The sequence below is a fragment of the Microcebus murinus genome, chromosome 11 (assembly GCF_040939455.1).
Source record: "Microcebus murinus isolate Inina chromosome 11, M.murinus_Inina_mat1.0, whole genome shotgun sequence".
Lineage (NCBI taxonomy): Eukaryota > Metazoa > Chordata > Mammalia > Primates > Cheirogaleidae > Microcebus > Microcebus murinus.
Window position 1 is genome coordinate 72,200,119 of NC_134114.1, and position 18,249 is coordinate 72,218,367.

Consider the following 18,249-nt stretch of genomic DNA (forward strand, 5'->3'; position numbering starts at 1 on the left):
GAGAGGAATCTAGAATGGAAATTAGGTGAGGGTAACAATGAGTGTCAGTTATAGCTCAAGCCTAGCTACAGTGATGGGGGTTATAGTTTGTCCCATTTACCTTTTTCTTCTAAGATTTCCCAAAGAAGAGATGTTCACTGGAATCCTGAAGGAGTTGCTTCCAGAATTTAAACAAAGAAGTGGATCCAAGTAGCAAAAGGGTTGGACTTCGGTGGACACTGTCATGTACCACTCAGATAACCCTCTTTAGGAACGAAAGAGTTAGTTTCCTCAGCTACTGAGAGTGCTGCCAACAAAGTGCTCAGCTGTCAGCCTCTATTATAAATTTTTAAAACTTCATATTTTCCAGATTCTTCAACATCCTCCCAAATAGGCTGTAAACAGGTGACCAGATATACCAGCGTGATAGGGCTAGTCCCTGTAAAATTTCCCCTTCTTGCCCTCCCCTATGACCTAATGACATTCAAACACACTAATGAAATCCCCTCATGCTTTTTGCTTGTGTGTTCTACCCTGACCCTCAATAAAGGCACTTGCCTATGGCTCCTCAGTTTCTCGCTAGAGTCCCCACCTGCTTGTTTCAGATTGCTCCATTGATGCTCCTCCTACGTGGTCCCATATGGTCTGCGGTGCCTCACTCTTCCAGGACCTGTGAGTATAATAACTTGTTGTCATGCACAACTGTGATGTTATTTCATGTCTGCACCAGAGTGATCATCAAAACACCCCCCAGTAAGTCATATAAGTTAAAAAATAATATAATTGTTTCTTACAACACGTAGCCTCTACTTGGATTGCCTTGACTAAATGTAACCAGATCACCTAAGGTCATACTTCTTTTCTCTGCCCAGATCCAATGAATTCTTGACATGGATCTCTAAAGGCTCAGTCTTTTGCCCCAACTCAGCATAACTCTAAGAATCATTCCATCTTAAGAACTTCCAGAAGAGTCAACTGAGGCCTCCTTTAGTACTATATCACAGTTGAACCTCTTCCTTTGCTTAATCCTGCTTTTTTGCCTGCTCTCCTCTGAGAGTTGATCATAAGAGCACTCTGTATTAATACTGCCAGACATTACTCTCCAATACAGAGTCTGCTTCCTCGAGAACTCAACCTTCTTCAGTGTTTTTCTGGGCCTTCAGCCTAATGATAATAGGACCCGTCCATAAAAGTGTGATAGGTGGAATAAGACCTCTAACTAGGAAATAATGTCATTGGCTTAATTCTGACACTATTTTTGTCTTTGGGTAAACTTTTCTCTCATTCATATAAGTTTCTATTTTGAATGTTTACAATGCATTTTGGCAGACAAAAGTCAATTCCTTTTCTCAAGGAACTTATAGGTCTAATGGATCTTAAGTTCTTTATATTATGAAGGGGTTTGACTTGAATTGGTGTTTTAAAATGTTTTGTTAATTTAAGTCCCCATCTTAGGCCCTGTCATCTTCATTCCCTCTAAGGATGAGAATAACTCTCCTCTGTATTTCTAGGGACCAAGAAAATTTGATTAACTGAATAGCCAAAACAATTTTGATCAAAAATAACAAAGACGGAGGCATTATACTCCCTGATTTCAAAATATAAAGCAATTTTAATAAAACCAGCATGGTACTGGCATAAAAACAGACACATCGACCAGGGGAACAGGATAGAAAGCCCAGAAATAAATCCACACATTTTAAGTCAATTGACTTTTGACAAAGGTACCAAGAACACAATGGGGAAAGGACAGTCTCTTCAATAAATGGTGTTGAGAAAACTGGTCATCCACATGCAGAAGAATAAAATTTGATCCTTATGTACAAAATCAACTGAAAATGGATTAATGACAAGTATAAGACCTGAAACTGAAATTACTAGAAGAATATATAGAGGAAAAGACAGGACATTGGTCTGAACAATGACTTTTTGGATATGACCCCTGAAATCACAGACAACAAAACCAAAAATAGGCCAGGCGTGGTGGCTCACGCCTGTAATCCTAGCGCTCTGGGAGGCTGAGGCTGGAGGATTGCTCAATGTCAGGAGTTTGAAACCAGTCTGAGCAAGAGTGAGACCCTGTCTCTACTTAAAATATAAAGAAATTAATTGGCCAACTAAAAATATATAGAAAAAATTAGCCGATCATGGTGCCACATGCCTGTAGTCCCAGCCACTTGGGAGGCTGAGGCAGAAGGATTGCTTGAGCCCAGGAGTTTGAGGTTGCTGTGAGCTAGGCTGATGCCACAGCACTCTGGCCTAGGCAACGGAGTGAGACTCTGTCTCAAAACAAAACAAAACAAAACAAAAACCCAAAAAACAAATTAGCAAGAAAAGAAGTAATCCAATTCAAAATGGACAAAGCACCTGAACAGATATTTCTCAAAGAAGACATACAGATGGCCCATAGGTACATAAAAAATGCTCAGCATCACTAATCATTAGGAAAATGAGAATTAAAACCATAATCAATTATCACCTCACACCTGTTAGAATGGCTTTTACCAAAAAGATAGAAATAGCAAGTGTTGTTGAGGATATGGAAAAAAGGAAAGTTTTATACATTGTTGGAGGGAATGTAACTTAGAACATACATATGGAAAACTGTAGAGGTTCATAAAAAAATTAAATATAGAATTACCATATGATCCAAAGCATTCCCACTTTTGGGTATATAACCAAAGGAAATGAAATCAACATGTCAAAGGGATATATGCACTCCCTTGTTGAGTACTGCATTATTCAGAATAGCCAAGATACAGAATGAACCTATGTGTCCATCAACAGATGAATAGATGAAGAAAATGTGGTATAGATGCACAATATAATACTATTCAGCCTTAAAAAAGAAGGGGATACTGTCATTTACAACATTGTGGATAAACCTAGAGAATATTATGCTAAGTGAAATAAAACAGGCACAGAAAGACAAATACTGCATGGTCTCCCTTGTAAATGGACTCTAAAAAGAAAAAGTTGAACTCGCAGTAGTAGAGAGTAGAATAATGGATGCTAGAGGCTAGGTGTATGGGGTGCAGTGAGAGAATGGGGAGTTGGTTGAAGAGTATAAAAGTTCTGATATGAGGAGTAAGATTTGAGAACTATTGCATAGTAGGACTACTACAGTTGTAATAATATATATTTCAAAATAACTAAGAACATAAATTTCAACTTGCTACAAAAAGTGATAAGTAAGCAGGATGGATATGTTAATTAGCTTGATTTAATAATTTCTCATGTATAAATATATCAAAACCACATTGTACATCATAAATGTATACAATTATGTCTTATCATTTTTTAAGCCATACATGTGATAAAGGGGTTAATATCCAAAATATATAAGGAACCTAAACAAGTAAATAGTAAGAAAATAAATAATCCAATTAAAAATGAAAATACATTAATATTATTTAAAATATTGATTAAAAAGGATATCTAGTTTAGATTTTGCTTTATGAAAATGTTTTTTTCATTTTGCAAATATAAAATCATAATGTTAGATATTCATTTTCAAACTACCTTCCAAGCCCTTAGTGATTTTTTCCCCCTATTTTAAAAACATTTGAATATGGCCAGGCATGCTATCTCACAACTGTAATCCTAGCACTCGGAGGCTGAGGCAGGAGAATCGCTTGAGCTCAGGAATTTGAGACCAGCCTGAGCAACATCTAGACCCTGTCAGTTGTATGTGTCATTTCCTTTGTGGCTTAGGGAACAGTTGTTAGTTGAGACTGTAGCGAAGTTTTGCCAGGGACTTCAATACGAGCTGGGCCAGTCTTGTGCCCAGTAGTGGCAGTAGTGGGCTAATATTGCCTGACTTTAGGCCCCAGAGGAGCTTATGCTGGCAGCAGTGTTAGTGTTAGAACTGCATAGTGTAACAATCAAGTAGGCATCTTCATAGTTTGCCTTTTTTGAAATGTTTCCTATTTGTGTACCTTGATTTAGAGAACATGTAACTTGTTTCATATCTTTCATATTCTACTTCATTGACTTACTTAAAGAATTTAACTGTTTTAGTCCTGTGCTTTTTTTTCTTTTTGTTGTTGTTGTTATATCTTTGTTTATAAGAATAAAAACAATCGTATTACTCTGTTAAAAATTTTTATTATATAAAGGCTTTTGACTGCCTAAATACCTAAATACTTAAAATAGTCTGTATAATTGTGTAGGTTACAAATTAGAAGATACAACGTATTATTCCAAGTTTACCCTTTAAAATGCTAGGTTTTTAAATATTTCTGCACATTAAATTTGACATAGTTTTATGATTTTTTCTTTGGATAATGAATCTTGGCTTTAAAAATATTCTTTAGACTATTAATTGTCCTCTGTTAGAATAGCTTTTTTTTAGTCTAAGCTACTGCTTGAATTCCAGACTTCTTGAAACATTCTTACTACACTCCCCTTTACATGGCTTAATGTGCTCCTCTTTAACATAAAAACATTATTTGATCCAAGGAGTTCTCATGAAAGTAGACTTTATATAAAATGTAGTTTAAACTTTCAGCAGGAAATGGTAAAATAAATAGACAATATTAAAAATGAAGTGTTCAAAGTGGAATGGTGGTTTAATTAGCTGGAGTACTTAAAAATGTCTGTTGACATAAAGCTAGCAAACATGAAAATGTAGTTATTTAGTCATTTGTGCTTATCAGCTGAAGCTTTATTATAAAAAGAATAATCTATGGGAAAATTTTCATTTTGTATATAAGTATATGTTATGGTCCAAAAATATACTTTCTCTAAGATCCAAATTGTGAAAATGAGTTCTGGTTAAGCTTAATGAAAGGCAGTAATCTTGCCAGACCCCAAAATACTGCAAATTCTTTTCCATAGGTAAATTTATAAATACCTCAAAATGTTTGCTAAGAGTCCAACCTGAACAGGGAAGTTCTTATACTGGGTTCTTTCATGCTACTTTTGGAAAACCACTGTTCTCGAGACCTGTTCAAATGGCTGTACTTTTGTTAATGCAGGTATCCCTTTTCAAACAGGTCTCCCAAGGATAAAATTGTTTGGTCGTCTTGGAATTCTCAACTTTGTTAAGCTGTCATCTCTAGTCAGAGGATATGGAATTAGCTTTTAAACTTTTCTAGTAATTTATTTTTCAATATCCATTTTACGTTTTGAATATTCATTTTACATTTTACAATATTCATTTTACATTTATAAGTCATTTTTAGCAGAATTTGCTAATTGTTTCCAACATGCATTTTTTACTTTTCCCTTTTGACAATGGAAGCCACTGATTTCCAGCTTGGCACATGACCCCTGAGGTATGGACTACATTTTTCACCCTTATTAAAGCTTGCTGTGGTTACAACATCTAAATTTTTGCCTATGGAATGTGGGTATAAATTATAAATGCAGCTTATGGGTCTTACTTTCAAAAAAATTGGATACGTGCATCCCTCTATTTCATTCCATTTTCCTTCAGGCTTATCCTTGACCATTGTGGCAGCAAATCAGCTTCAATCATGCAGATAAGAGCAATACTCTCAGGGGATATCTGAAAAACAAGATAGAAGGACACTCATACTTGGGTGACCCCATGGAGCAAGTCACCTTCCCATTCTGTTTCACCTGCCTACCTCACAATGGTACATGAGAGAGCCATACATTTTTGCCTTCTTTGAGATACTGTATTTTGGGGTATTTTGCTACATGACATTAGTTTATACCCTAACTAATATAAACAGGATTTTAAGTGATGACTTGGAGTTTCAAAGCTCTAGAGGCCGAGCCTTATAGATGCTAAGTATCTACATTCTAAATGTAATCACAAGGCCATCTATGCAAAGTTGGCAAAGGGGCTTTCAAAAATCAGTTCTGCTCTCATTAACCTATTGCCCACCTCCATACTATGTGAAGGACTGAAGACTCATTGGAGATTGAAGGATGGAGGATGGAGGGATAGATTGAGGATTTCTTGGGAGAGAGATGTCAGTCAGTGTTTTATAATTCCTTGTCTGCCTTTCCCATGGAAAGGAGAATGGGCTAGCCTCTATTTCAAGGCACGTGATGAGACTTTGAAGATACTTATTTAGAGAACTTCACATGTGGCTCTGAGAATTTAGGGGATATAGGGCCTGGCAGCTGTCTCACTCTTAAGAGTCCTAAGTGACTCTTAAGTGGAGGGGCTTACTGGTGAAAACAACAGGAAAAAGGTTATACTGAGATCATTTTGAGCTTCCAGCATTGGTTGGGCAAACCTCAAAGGGCTTAAAGAACTTTGCTCATCTAGAACCAAACGCACAATAGGAAGAAAAAAAAAAAGAACTTTGCCCATTTGTAACAAGTGACCAAGTGTAAAGCCTTTATGGACACCAGTATTATGCCAGGTGAATATCTTTGTGGTCACCTCTTGTTGAGCATGAGGCTTCAGGATAAATTGTGCAGTATCACATTATGCATTATGTTTTATTGAGGACAGTGAAACATGAGTAAGAATCTAGTCAAGAGACAGGAACCATACCATTAATTTTAACAGAAAATTTTACATAGAATTATTAACAGGTATTGAGAACAAATACCCAATTTAAGTCTGGGATTGAAAAGGTAAGAGGCTGATTGGTATTTTTATCACTTAGAAGCTTGGAGGAGGGACCCAGAGCTGGGACTCTGGTCTCTGAGGTGGAGTCATTGCCTAATCAGTGTTGGTACTTCAGGAGGATGGGTACTGGGTTGAGAACTCTGGGGAGAGCCACCAGCTATCTGGTATTGGTATCTCTGAGGGACATAATGAGGGTGGTTTGCGCATTGCAAACTACAGCCTATTGCTGCTGTAGGATCAACTGTTTCTGCCAGTGTCAAGTGTCATAGCTGATTATACACTAAGAAGATCATACACTATGACCAACTGGAGTTTATCCTAAGAATGTAAATTAGTTAAATATACAAAAACCAGTTAATACAATAGACCATATTAATAGAGTAAATGATAAAATATGTATAATCATCTCAAAAAATACAGAAAAATCATTTGAAAAAAATCCAACACCTTTACATGATAAAAACACTTGAATACAAGGAAACTTCCTCAATCTGATGAAGGGCATCCATGAAAAACCCAAGAGTAACATTTTACTTAGTAAATGGTAAAAGACTGATAGTTTTACCCCTAAGACAAAGATGTCCACTTTAATCACTGCTATTCGACATTGTACAGAAGGATCAAGTCAGAGAAGTTAATCAAGAAAAAGAAATACAAGGCATTCAGATCAGAAAGTAAGAAGTTATACTATTTCTATCACAGATGACATGATCTTGTGTATAGAAAATTCAAAGGAATACACACACAAATTATCAGAACTAATAAATGAGTTAAGCAAGGTTGTAGGATATATGATTAATATGTAAGATTCAGTTCTATACTTATATTCTCTAGCAATAAGTAATCCAGAAAATGAATTTAAGAAAACAATTCTATTTACAATAGCATCAAAAAGGTAAAATAGGAAAAAATGTAACAAAAGAAATATGAGACTTGTATAGCGAAAACTAGAAAACATCATTGAAAAAGTGAAAAAAGATCTAAATAAATGAAAAGATATGGAATGGAAGACTTAAAGTTGTTAAGATGGCAATATTCTCCAAATTGAACCACAGATTCAATGCAATCCTATCAAAATTGCAGATGCCTTTTTTTGCTAGAATTGACAAGATGATCTTAAAACTTATGAAAATGCAAGGGGCCCAGAATAGCCAAAACAATCTTGAAAAAGAAAAAGTTTAGCATAGACACTTCCAATTTCAAAACTTACTATGAAGCAACAATAATGAAAATAGTGTGGTTCTGGCTTAAGTATAGACACATAGATCAATGAAATAGAATTGAAAATATGGGTAAACCTTACATTTATGGTCAATTGACTTTCAAATAAGGTGCCAAGAAAATTCAATTGGGAAAGAATGGTCTTTTTAACAAGTGGTGCTGGGACAACTGTATGTCCATATGCAAAACATGAAGTTGAGTTGGACCCCTACTTCACATCATATGCAAAAAATTAACTCCTAATAGATCAAAGATCTAAATGTAAAAGCTCAAGTTATAAACGTCTTAGAAATAAATAAATCTCTGTGACCTTGTGAAGGCGATTGTTTTTTAAATATGACACCAAAAGCATAAGGATGAAAGAAAAAACATTTATTGGATTTCATAAAAACTTTTATACTAATGTTCACAGTAGTAATTGTCAGTATAGCCAAAAGGTAGAGATGATCCAGATATCCAACTGATGATTAGGTAAATAAAAGGTAATATATCCATACAGTGGAATAGTATTCTGCCATAAAATTGAATACTGATACATTCTGATTGAAATTCTGATACATACTACGACAGGGATGAACCTTGAAACATTACATTAAATGAAAGAAGCATATATAAAAGGCCACATATGATTCCATTATTAGAAATGTCCAAAATATTCCAATCCATAGAGACAGACTGGAGATAAGAGGTTGCCAGAGGGTGAGGGGTGATGAGATAGGGAATGACTTCTTATTGGTGTGTGATTTTGTGGGATAATAAAAATAAATATTTGGTCTTTGTTCCTGGCACAGAACTCCTAAAACATTTGGAATTTACTATTTTTTACATGCTATTGACATGACTTATGGGGGGGGTGGGGTTATATAATTTCAGGATGGGAACTGGTTGCCAGAAAAATCAACCATGATTGGAGGGTTTGATAATTCTCCCTTCACGAGGTAGAACTTAACTTTTTTCCTTTGTGTTTGGCCTACATTTAGTGGCTCACTTTTAATGAATAGAATATGGAAAGAGAAAAATGGTAACTTTATAGTCAGAAACCTGGCTGACATTGCCTCAATCAAGTGATCACGGTTACCATCACCAGTGATAAGTCATGTTGATGTGTACTTATAATACAACATGATGAGAGGAGCGCTTCACTCCATAATATTCTTTTCAAAAACTCCAAACCCTGGTATAATCATGAGAAAACATCAGGTAAGTTCAAATGGTGGAACATTCTGCAAAATACATACAACGTCAGTATTCTTTAAATGTTGCAAAGTCATGAAAAACAAGGAAAGACTGAGGAACTCTGAGAGATTGGAGGATACTAAGGAGACATCAAGACTAAATGCAACGTGGTATCCTGCTTTGGATCCTGGAACAGGGAAAGGACATCACTGGAAAAACTGGTGAAATAAGAACTTTGGTTGATAGTGTGCTGTGCTAATTTGAATCATTTGGTGTTGATAAATGTACCATGGCTATGTAAAATATTAAGACTGAAAGATTAAAGAAAGCTGTACCTTTGTTATAACACTTCTGTAAATCTAAAATGATGCAAAAATGAAAAGTTTTAAAAATTACTATAATTTACATGCTCTGTTATTTCCTCTTCTGTTTCTTTTGGACAAATTATGATCTTCCTCATAAAGAATACCCTTAAAAGTAATACTGATTAGTTCTGAATTCTGTGGGCAACTTATTTTTTTTATTTAAAAGTAACAGTCTTTACAATCTTTATCAATCTAATCATTATATTTTAAAACCTGTAACAATATACTTTTGTATACATGATTTCAAAATGTAATGTTGTTTGGTTGAAAAATCTGAGTGTTACAGAGTTTTTGATCCATTAAATAATTTGAATGTATATTTAAATTCAAGTTGCATATTTCAATTTATTTTAACTTCTAATGTAGGTTATTTTGCCTTTTAATAATGATAATCAGATTAAATAAATATTATGGTAGGAAGGTTAATATTTATTCACATTTTATATTCTATAATTGTTCAAAAAGCTCTTAAGTTAGGTTACAGTAAAAATACACATGTAGTTATTTAAAAGCCATGTTTTAGAAAAATATTTAGGAACATAGAAACATAATTGTTACAATTAACAACTTACATCAAAGTTTCTACAATATTTTCATAGTTTTATAAAAGAGACTATATATATATATATACACATAATATATACATACATACATGCACACACACACAGACATACACACACACATGCCTGGAGAACATACCAAAATTTTAGCTGGAGTAATCATCTTTAGCTTGTGGTATTTACAATTTTTCTTTGCCCTTTGATGCATTTTCATAAGGATGTACAAGGTATTATGTTCATTACTTTTGCAATTAGACAAACAATAAATATTAAAAATGTACCTGCATACATATAAATGGTTTGTTAAAATTAAAGAGAGATTGGAAATAGCACAAAGAAAAGCAAGTCAATATATTTTATTCTCCTGAATAAATGAATCTAAAACTTACGAGATTTCTTCACTTCCTGAGACCTATGAAACAGCTCTAAATTCTTTATGCTTAGTGTTTTAATTTACGCACACACATTCAAACACAGATGCAAACTTCATATATGTCTCCATTAACAAACTAGACTCATGTCTTATATTTATGACAGTGAATGCTCAGAGAAATTAGGCTTTCACTGTTTTGTAGATGGCTGGCCATTATATTGTACAATAATACCTCACTTAACCAATGTTACAGAGACAATACAGAATTTTTAAAATAACTGAAGCTTAACTCTGTAGGTATCAAAACTTTTGTTTTAATTATTTAGAATGAAAATATTTGTACAAGGCTTCACTTCCCCAACTTAAATAAATACTATTTGATTAAGGGTTAGCTTTATGAATCTCAAGTATTGAACTAAGCTGTGATGCATCGACACATTTTTGAGTATGTTGTATCATCACTCATTACAATCAAATGCTTCTAGATTGCATAGAAGAAATAAAAAGAAGACAAGTCCTGGTCTACTTTGGCTATTGTATCCACATGCAGTTTATCATGGTATGCTTCACCTAATTTTTGGTGTCTACACATAACTCTGCTTATCCTGCCATATAAAGTTCATGAATTTCATTATAGGCATTTCAGCCTTTTGTTTTTTTAAAGCCAGTTTCTAGTTCAAGGATGCAGATCATCGAGGTCTGACCTAGGTTAAGTGGGGGACATTTATAACTAACTTACTTAAAAAAAGTATGACCCAGTGACTTGAGACTAGTGTTTGCTTGTGAATAAAAACAAATTCCTTATGTTTTTGATAGATCTTCATTGCAGAAGGCTGTAGTTAAAATATATGTAGTGAAGCCTTTTGTTAGGCACTGTACTTGGCTCTTCCATGGCAAACACATTTGTTTCTCTTGTTGAGAAAATAACTGTACCTATCTTATAAGGTTTTGAGGGGATTAAATGGAATGTATAGGTAAAGTGCTTAACACAGTGCCTGGAGCATAACAAATGCACAATATTCTTACCTGAGAAAGGAAGAGAAGGCCATTGTGGATGGAGAGTAGGGCAGAATGCTGTGCCTTAGAGGAGGTAAAGCAGGAAAGGGCCAGGTCAGGTTGTGTTAGGATTTTGGACTTTACTTTGGGGTAAAGTAGGAATCACTGAAGGGTTTTTTTGTTGTTTTTTTTTTTTTTTAAAGCAAGGCATGACATCAGATTTGCAATTTAAGAAAAACATTCAACATGCCATTTGGAGATTTGGATATCAGAACAAGGATACTGTTCTTTCCTTTGGTCTGTGTGTTTATGAATTGAGCATCTTTGATTTAAACTAGTGGTTTTAAATCCTGCTCATGAGCATACAGGTGGAGTCTTAGCTTCCTACTTCTATTTTGACATAGTAATAGCACACTTGCAAGGCAAGTAGCTCCTAGGCTCTTGGTATTTTTTTGAGCAAACTTGTGCATGTAGGGCCACTCACATTCACAGGGAATAGGTAGAATGCCAAGGAGCAGGCCAGCCTTTAGTGTGGCTCTGCATTATGACACATGCTACGTCTAACTTCCTTCATCTGGCCTCCTGGATTCTCAGATAATGTTTCCTTTCTAGGTTTTATTACCTTAGCTCTCAGAGAAGAAATGACAACTCTGTGGCATAGGTGCTACCGTTTCCCTATTCCTCACCCGTCTTGGATTCCCTCTGGAGTGTCAGAATCCTTATTATAGTACTACATGTATCTATCAAATTATTAGAGTTGGCAAGAGTACTGGGACTTATTAATATTCCTGATGAAGACACTTGTTGTATTGATGTCATCTAGGTGTTATCATCTCACTCTGCTTTAGTCTCCATATGGTCTTGGCTGTTGGATCTGTATCTGACTGCAGCTACCACAAATGGCTTTGCCTTTACCACCTTTTGGTGTGCAGCTCTTGGCTCAATTCTTGTAGCCATGAAGGGTTTGCTCTTCTTCCTGTCTGGATCTGGGGTGTCTGTTTTGGTTCCTCGTATCCCCTGCTCACTTCATCCAATTAATCTCTATCATTGCTGACTTCCCAGATTGATCATACCTAGTTCATCCTGAACATATTTCTTCAGTAGTGAATATACATAGGGAGAAACTGAAATATTAATTGGTAAAGTAGTATGTTGTCTGGGATTTGCTTTTAGATTCCCTAGCAAAACCAATAAAAAAAGTGATAGAAGCCTAGATGAATCAAAAATAACAAAATGTTGACTGTTGATACTTATTAAAGCTGGATCATACCTACATTATACTACTAATATTCTATTTTGTGTATATATGGATATTTCCATAACAAAAAGCAAAAAAAGAGAGACATATACAGGATTAGGAATATTAACTTTCAGCCAAGTAGAGGTCTTGGAGAGGTGGGACAGAAGTGTGAGAAGTAACTATGTAATAACTGAAAAGAGGGTACTCTGTGTTGTCTTGACATATTAGACACCTTCTTCTTTTGAGAGATTCTTTAAGGACATCATTCCTTTGTTCCACTTGACCTTGCTATCCTGATCATAGTTGATTGCCCCAGGGGACTGGGGGTCTTAAACAAAAGCTTTTATCTGTATAACAGAGTGTCTCAACTTTGGTGTTATTGACATTTTGGACTGGATAATTCTTAGTATTACTGACATTTTGGGAGGCTATCTTGTGTGTTGTAGGATATTTAGCAAAATCCCTGGCCTCTACCCACTAGATGCTAGGAGTACTACCCCTTTTTCCCACTTGTGATAACCCTAAATGTCTCCAAATATTGTCAAATATCTCCTGGGGGACAAAAATCACCATGAGTTGTGAACCACTGAAGTATAGGATTATAAAATTTTTGCTAGGCTCCATCCTCATGTTAACTTGATTTTGGCATTTAGATGACATGTTTTCCATACTAAATGAAGAAATTGATTCTAGGTACTATAGATAAATAGTAATTTAAATATAGAAAATTTCAGTTCTTCTTACATGTTTGTTAAAATAATATAAACTTGTTTTATGCCTGGGCCCCCTGGCTTTGCAGCTTTATCATATGCAGTATTGATTTTTTTACATAAAATGTTTTTAGGATCATTATTTCCCCAATTTCTGCATAAGATTCTTTATCTTATAAATTCTTCCACAAATTATTTTTATCATTTATAGAATATAATTTCTTCTTTTTCTTTTTTTATTTTAGATACAATTATGTAGTGCTAATTTTTTTATTTTTAAAATTAACCTGAATTTTATAGTGTCTTTGGAAATGTAGCCTTTACTTGGATGGGAGAGTCTGGAAATTTATTTGATAAATTTTGTGGTTCTGGGCACAGTGTAAATGAGACATTTTCAGGTGCTACAGTATATAAATAAATGAATGTTTTTCCTGGCTCAGTTTTATACCATATCTAGCCAACAACTCTTATATTAACTTCTTCAACTAAATGGAAGCACACTAGTACATACTTCTGATTTAATAAAATCCTCAAAATAGGTTTTTGTGCTAATATATTTATAACATGCAGGTGTTTGACACAGAAATGTAAATTATATGTACATAAAATTGGTTCAGGGAAGTACTGAAATGTGCTGGGGAGGATATTAAAATATATATTTGAACATTTATTTTACAGTTCAACTTGAGCATTTTTCAGAGATGGTAAAGAGTTCATAGCTCTATTATAGGATTCAATTTTCTCTGTTGAACATTTCTAATCTTGTGTAGTTTTTATTGTTTCTGTATTTTTCTTGACTTTTCAAAATTAGTTAGTATGATTGCATAATTTCTTCTTTTTAGAAGATAAACAGAGATCTGAGCACTACTGAAAAATCTGTAATTATTCCAAAGAATCTTATTTATTAGTTATTTTTATTACACTTTTCTATAGACACTTGTATAATTTATGGTTATCTTGCTCCTCATGAACTTCAATTCTGCTGGTCTACTTAAAAAGACAGTCATATTTGTATGTTATGCTAACAAATATTGGTCACATTTATAAGTGATTTTAGAGAAACAACACTAAATGTTAAATGATTATTTTAAAAATATTTAAATTGAAGGTTCATCTCTAAAATTCAAACATGCTAATTTAATTTGCCTCTTAAATGATATTTATTAAAAATGTTTACTGAGTGCCCACTAAATGACAGTATTCTTTTGGATCTTTCTTTTTGATCATTTTTTCTTGTCAATAATATGAAGATAACTTTTCAAGTAAGACAGAGTAAGAAAAATTGATATGACTAAAAAGAGGATTAATAATTTGAGATTTAATTAGAATAAAGAATTAGTAATTCACAAATTTAAAAAATGATTGATTATGTATCTATTTTTAGAATGATATAGCCAAGTTCATTGCCTCTTTCTAATTGTTTCCTAAATATCCCCTTCCCAGTAAAATCTGGTCTACCTGTCCAATTTAAAGCTATAATCTTAATCCCAGCCACCCTGTACTCCCAATCTTCCCATAGTCTGTACTCTTTCTTTTAATAGCACTTCTTGCTGACATACCATATTGCTATGATTTGAATGTGTCCTTCAAGCTTCATGTTGAAACTTAATCCCCATGGTGGTGGTATTAAGAGGTAGGGTCTTCTGGAAGAGATTAAGTCTTGGGGGTCTCCACCCTTATGAATGGATTGTTGCCCTGACAAAACAGGCTTCAGAGAGTTTGCCCCTTTCACCCTTCTGTCTCTATCGCCATGTGAGGACACCTAGATCACATCTCCTATGAGGAACAGGCCCTGACCTGATGCTGACCCTGCCAGCACCTTGATCTTGGACTTCTCAGCCTCCAGAACTGTGAAAAATAAATTTCTATTCTGTATAAACTACCCAGTATCTGAGGTATTTTGTTATAGCAGTACAAATGGACTAAGACACACATATATTTATGTTTGTTGCTAATTGTCTGCCCCTCCACCCCAGCCCCAACTACTTGTCGGTTTCATGTTTCATGTTGTCATGCAGATGCCTGGTGCATAGTAGTTCAGTACATTAGAAGGATCTTTGTTATCTTTAATTCTAGCAGTTACATCTCTGCTAACTGCCATTTCTATTGTTTTGTTGTTATTATCAATTTAAGCTAAGAACTCTGAAAGATCTGCAAGTATGACCTGAATGAGGAAAAAAGAACTGCTTGGTATGGATTTTATGGTTAAGTTATTTAACAAATTATTTATTTAAAATGAGAACAACTACCATTTTTGACCACATGCTGTGCCACATACTTTATTTGTATTTTCTGTGAGTTCTTTTGCCATCTTTAATGAGGTAGACATCTTTATAGATGAAGAAACTGAAATTTAGAGAGGTTAAGTAGCAGTAAGTTGCAGATCTAAGAATTAAATTCAAGTCAGCTTGAATTCAATGTTTTTTAAAGACTGTCTCTAAAAGATAATTTCTCTATTAATAGTGTTATTTAATCAGAAATCCCATTCTGTGACCATATGAAGTGGAATATTTAGCAAAGTATATCGTATAATTATTAGCACACAATGTATTTATTTATTTTAAGTATTCACTAAAATATTTGTTGTGTTCCTAACCATGTGCTAGGTGCTGGGTATGTCATGATGAATAAAATGGATGTGGCTTCTGCCATGAAGAAACTTATAGTCTACTGAGGAAAATAAATGTATGGTCAAAGATTTAGAACTCTACTCACCTCCCAACCCCTCTTACCTGTATTATGACTAAAAGTAGAAAATAGTCTGGTAACATTTAGATTTTATTCTGTTTTTCTAAAACACATGGCTAAAAGTTTGTTTCATCAAGAGATTTTTTTTTTTTTTTTGAGACAAAGTCTCACTGTGTTGCCCAGGCTAGAGTGAGTGCCATGGCATCAGCCTAGCTCACAGCAACCTCAAACTCCTGGGCTCAGGAGATCCTCCTGCCTCAGCGTCTCGAGTAGCTGGGACTACAGGCATGCACCACCATGCCCGGCTAAATTTTTCTGTATGTTTTTAGTTGGCCAATTAATTTCTTTTTATTTTTAGTAGGGATCCTGCTCTTGCTCAGGCTGGTTTCAAACTCCTGACCTTGAGCTATCCACCCGCCTCAACCTCCCAGAGTGCTAGGATTACAGGTGTGAGCCACCATGCCTGGCCTATCAAGAGATTTTTAAGATTGGAAGCACTTCCTATTTAATGTTCCTTAAAAACAACATTATAGTTAGGGGAAAACCATATAAGGGGAAATGGAGGGTATCTTTTGTATGTATATCAAGGCTCTTCAACCTGTGAAAGTCAAGGGTTAAGAAGAAGTATAATCAAAGATCTCAGTGGTTTTGAGAATTATATTAATCTGAATGCTTGGATGCTGAATTCTTAAATCTCTCCAGGGGTCAGAGAGAACTATAGGGTGGATAAGTTAAATAGCCAATTGGTGTGCTGAATCTGACCTACAGATATATTTTGTTTGCCTTGCATGGTGATTTTTTAGAAGTGTGGGTTAATGGCAAGTATTTAATAGTTGAGAGTTTCATACAAAAATTCAGATTTCCAATCTTTGGAAAATTGGAATATCTGACCATAGTGTAACTGCTTTCCCACATGGCAACAATTAGCTGAGTTGAGTGGTGGTGACTTTTGGTCCATACTCTAGTTTTCCATAGTTCCCATCATTCCCCCTCCTCCCTGTACACTTACATGTAGTGTCAGCTACCATTTATCATTGTGCATCACTGTCATTTTCTCTTATATTTGATCTGTAGTCATGAGTTTGCAGCCTACCATAGACAGAACATTCTCCCTAGAAAGCCTTTCCCTGTAACTCTTCCAAATATTCACTTTTAGGTCCTTTCTTCCTGGTGACCACACAGCATCTAGTCCATACCACCCTTCACAACTTACCATTTTTGTTTTGTTTTGTTTTGTTTGACACAGGATCTTGCTCTGTTTCCCAGGCTAGAGTGCAGTGGTGTCATCATAGTTTACTGCAATAGATTCATCTTCTTTTTCTTTTTTTAAATGTCTCAGATGATTTTACTCCTTATATTTTTCTCCATTTTCTTTACAAATAGACTAATAGCTTTATGACAGGATAGACTCTATTTTAAAAACATATATTTTTTCCTATTCAGACTTATTCAGAGGATGAAACACCTTGGTTTGTGGAGGTTGGCTGATAACTATCAATATTTATTTGATTGGGTATATTTTTAGAGGTTGGAAAAATTGACATTATTATGTAAGTTTCAAACTATAGAGAAAAATTCTAAATAAATTTCTCATAGGTTTCAAACTATAGAGGAACATTCTAAATAAATTTCTCATTGTTACTGATTTAGTGCTACTGAGTGCAGAGTTTCCTAGTTCAGGTCCAAAATAGCAGCCTTAGTTCCTTTCTAGAATAACACAGTTTATTCAACCCTCATGGGTAGCATCAGCCTGTTAGTAGTGAAATAGGAGATTGGCAACAGCCAGAAAAGACCAAAACATTACCTTATAGCTTTCCTTAACATATAAAATAAAACAAAATAGAAAATATATAGATATGTTAGAAGTACTACAAGTGCAATCTCAAAAATTTTAGGGAGATTGATCAGATGGTGTTTTCTTTTGATAAGGAAACAGTAAAGGATTGAGTACTGTCTTGAGCAGGCGTCCTCAAACTACGGCCGGTGGGCTGCATGCGGGTGTTTTTGCCCGTGTGTTTTTTTTACTTCAAAATAAGATATGTGTAATGTGCTTAGGAATTTGTTCTTAGTTTTTTTTAAACTATAGTCCTGCCCTCCAACAGTCTGAGGGACAGTGAACTGGCCCCCTGTTTAAAAAGACCCCCTGGTCTTGAGCACTGTGTAACCATATAATAGATACTTTATTGAAAAATTCTTTGGTAAAAAATATTTTGTGAAATTAAATATAAGGCAAAAATTCTTTGGTAAAAAATATCTTGTGAAATTAAATATAAGGCAATGGATTTACCAGTAGTAGAAATAGTTCTGAAAGCACCATTAATAGGCTTGGCTTCTACCTCTTTTCTGTTACTAGCCATGTGATCTTAAGCAAATTGCTTACATGCT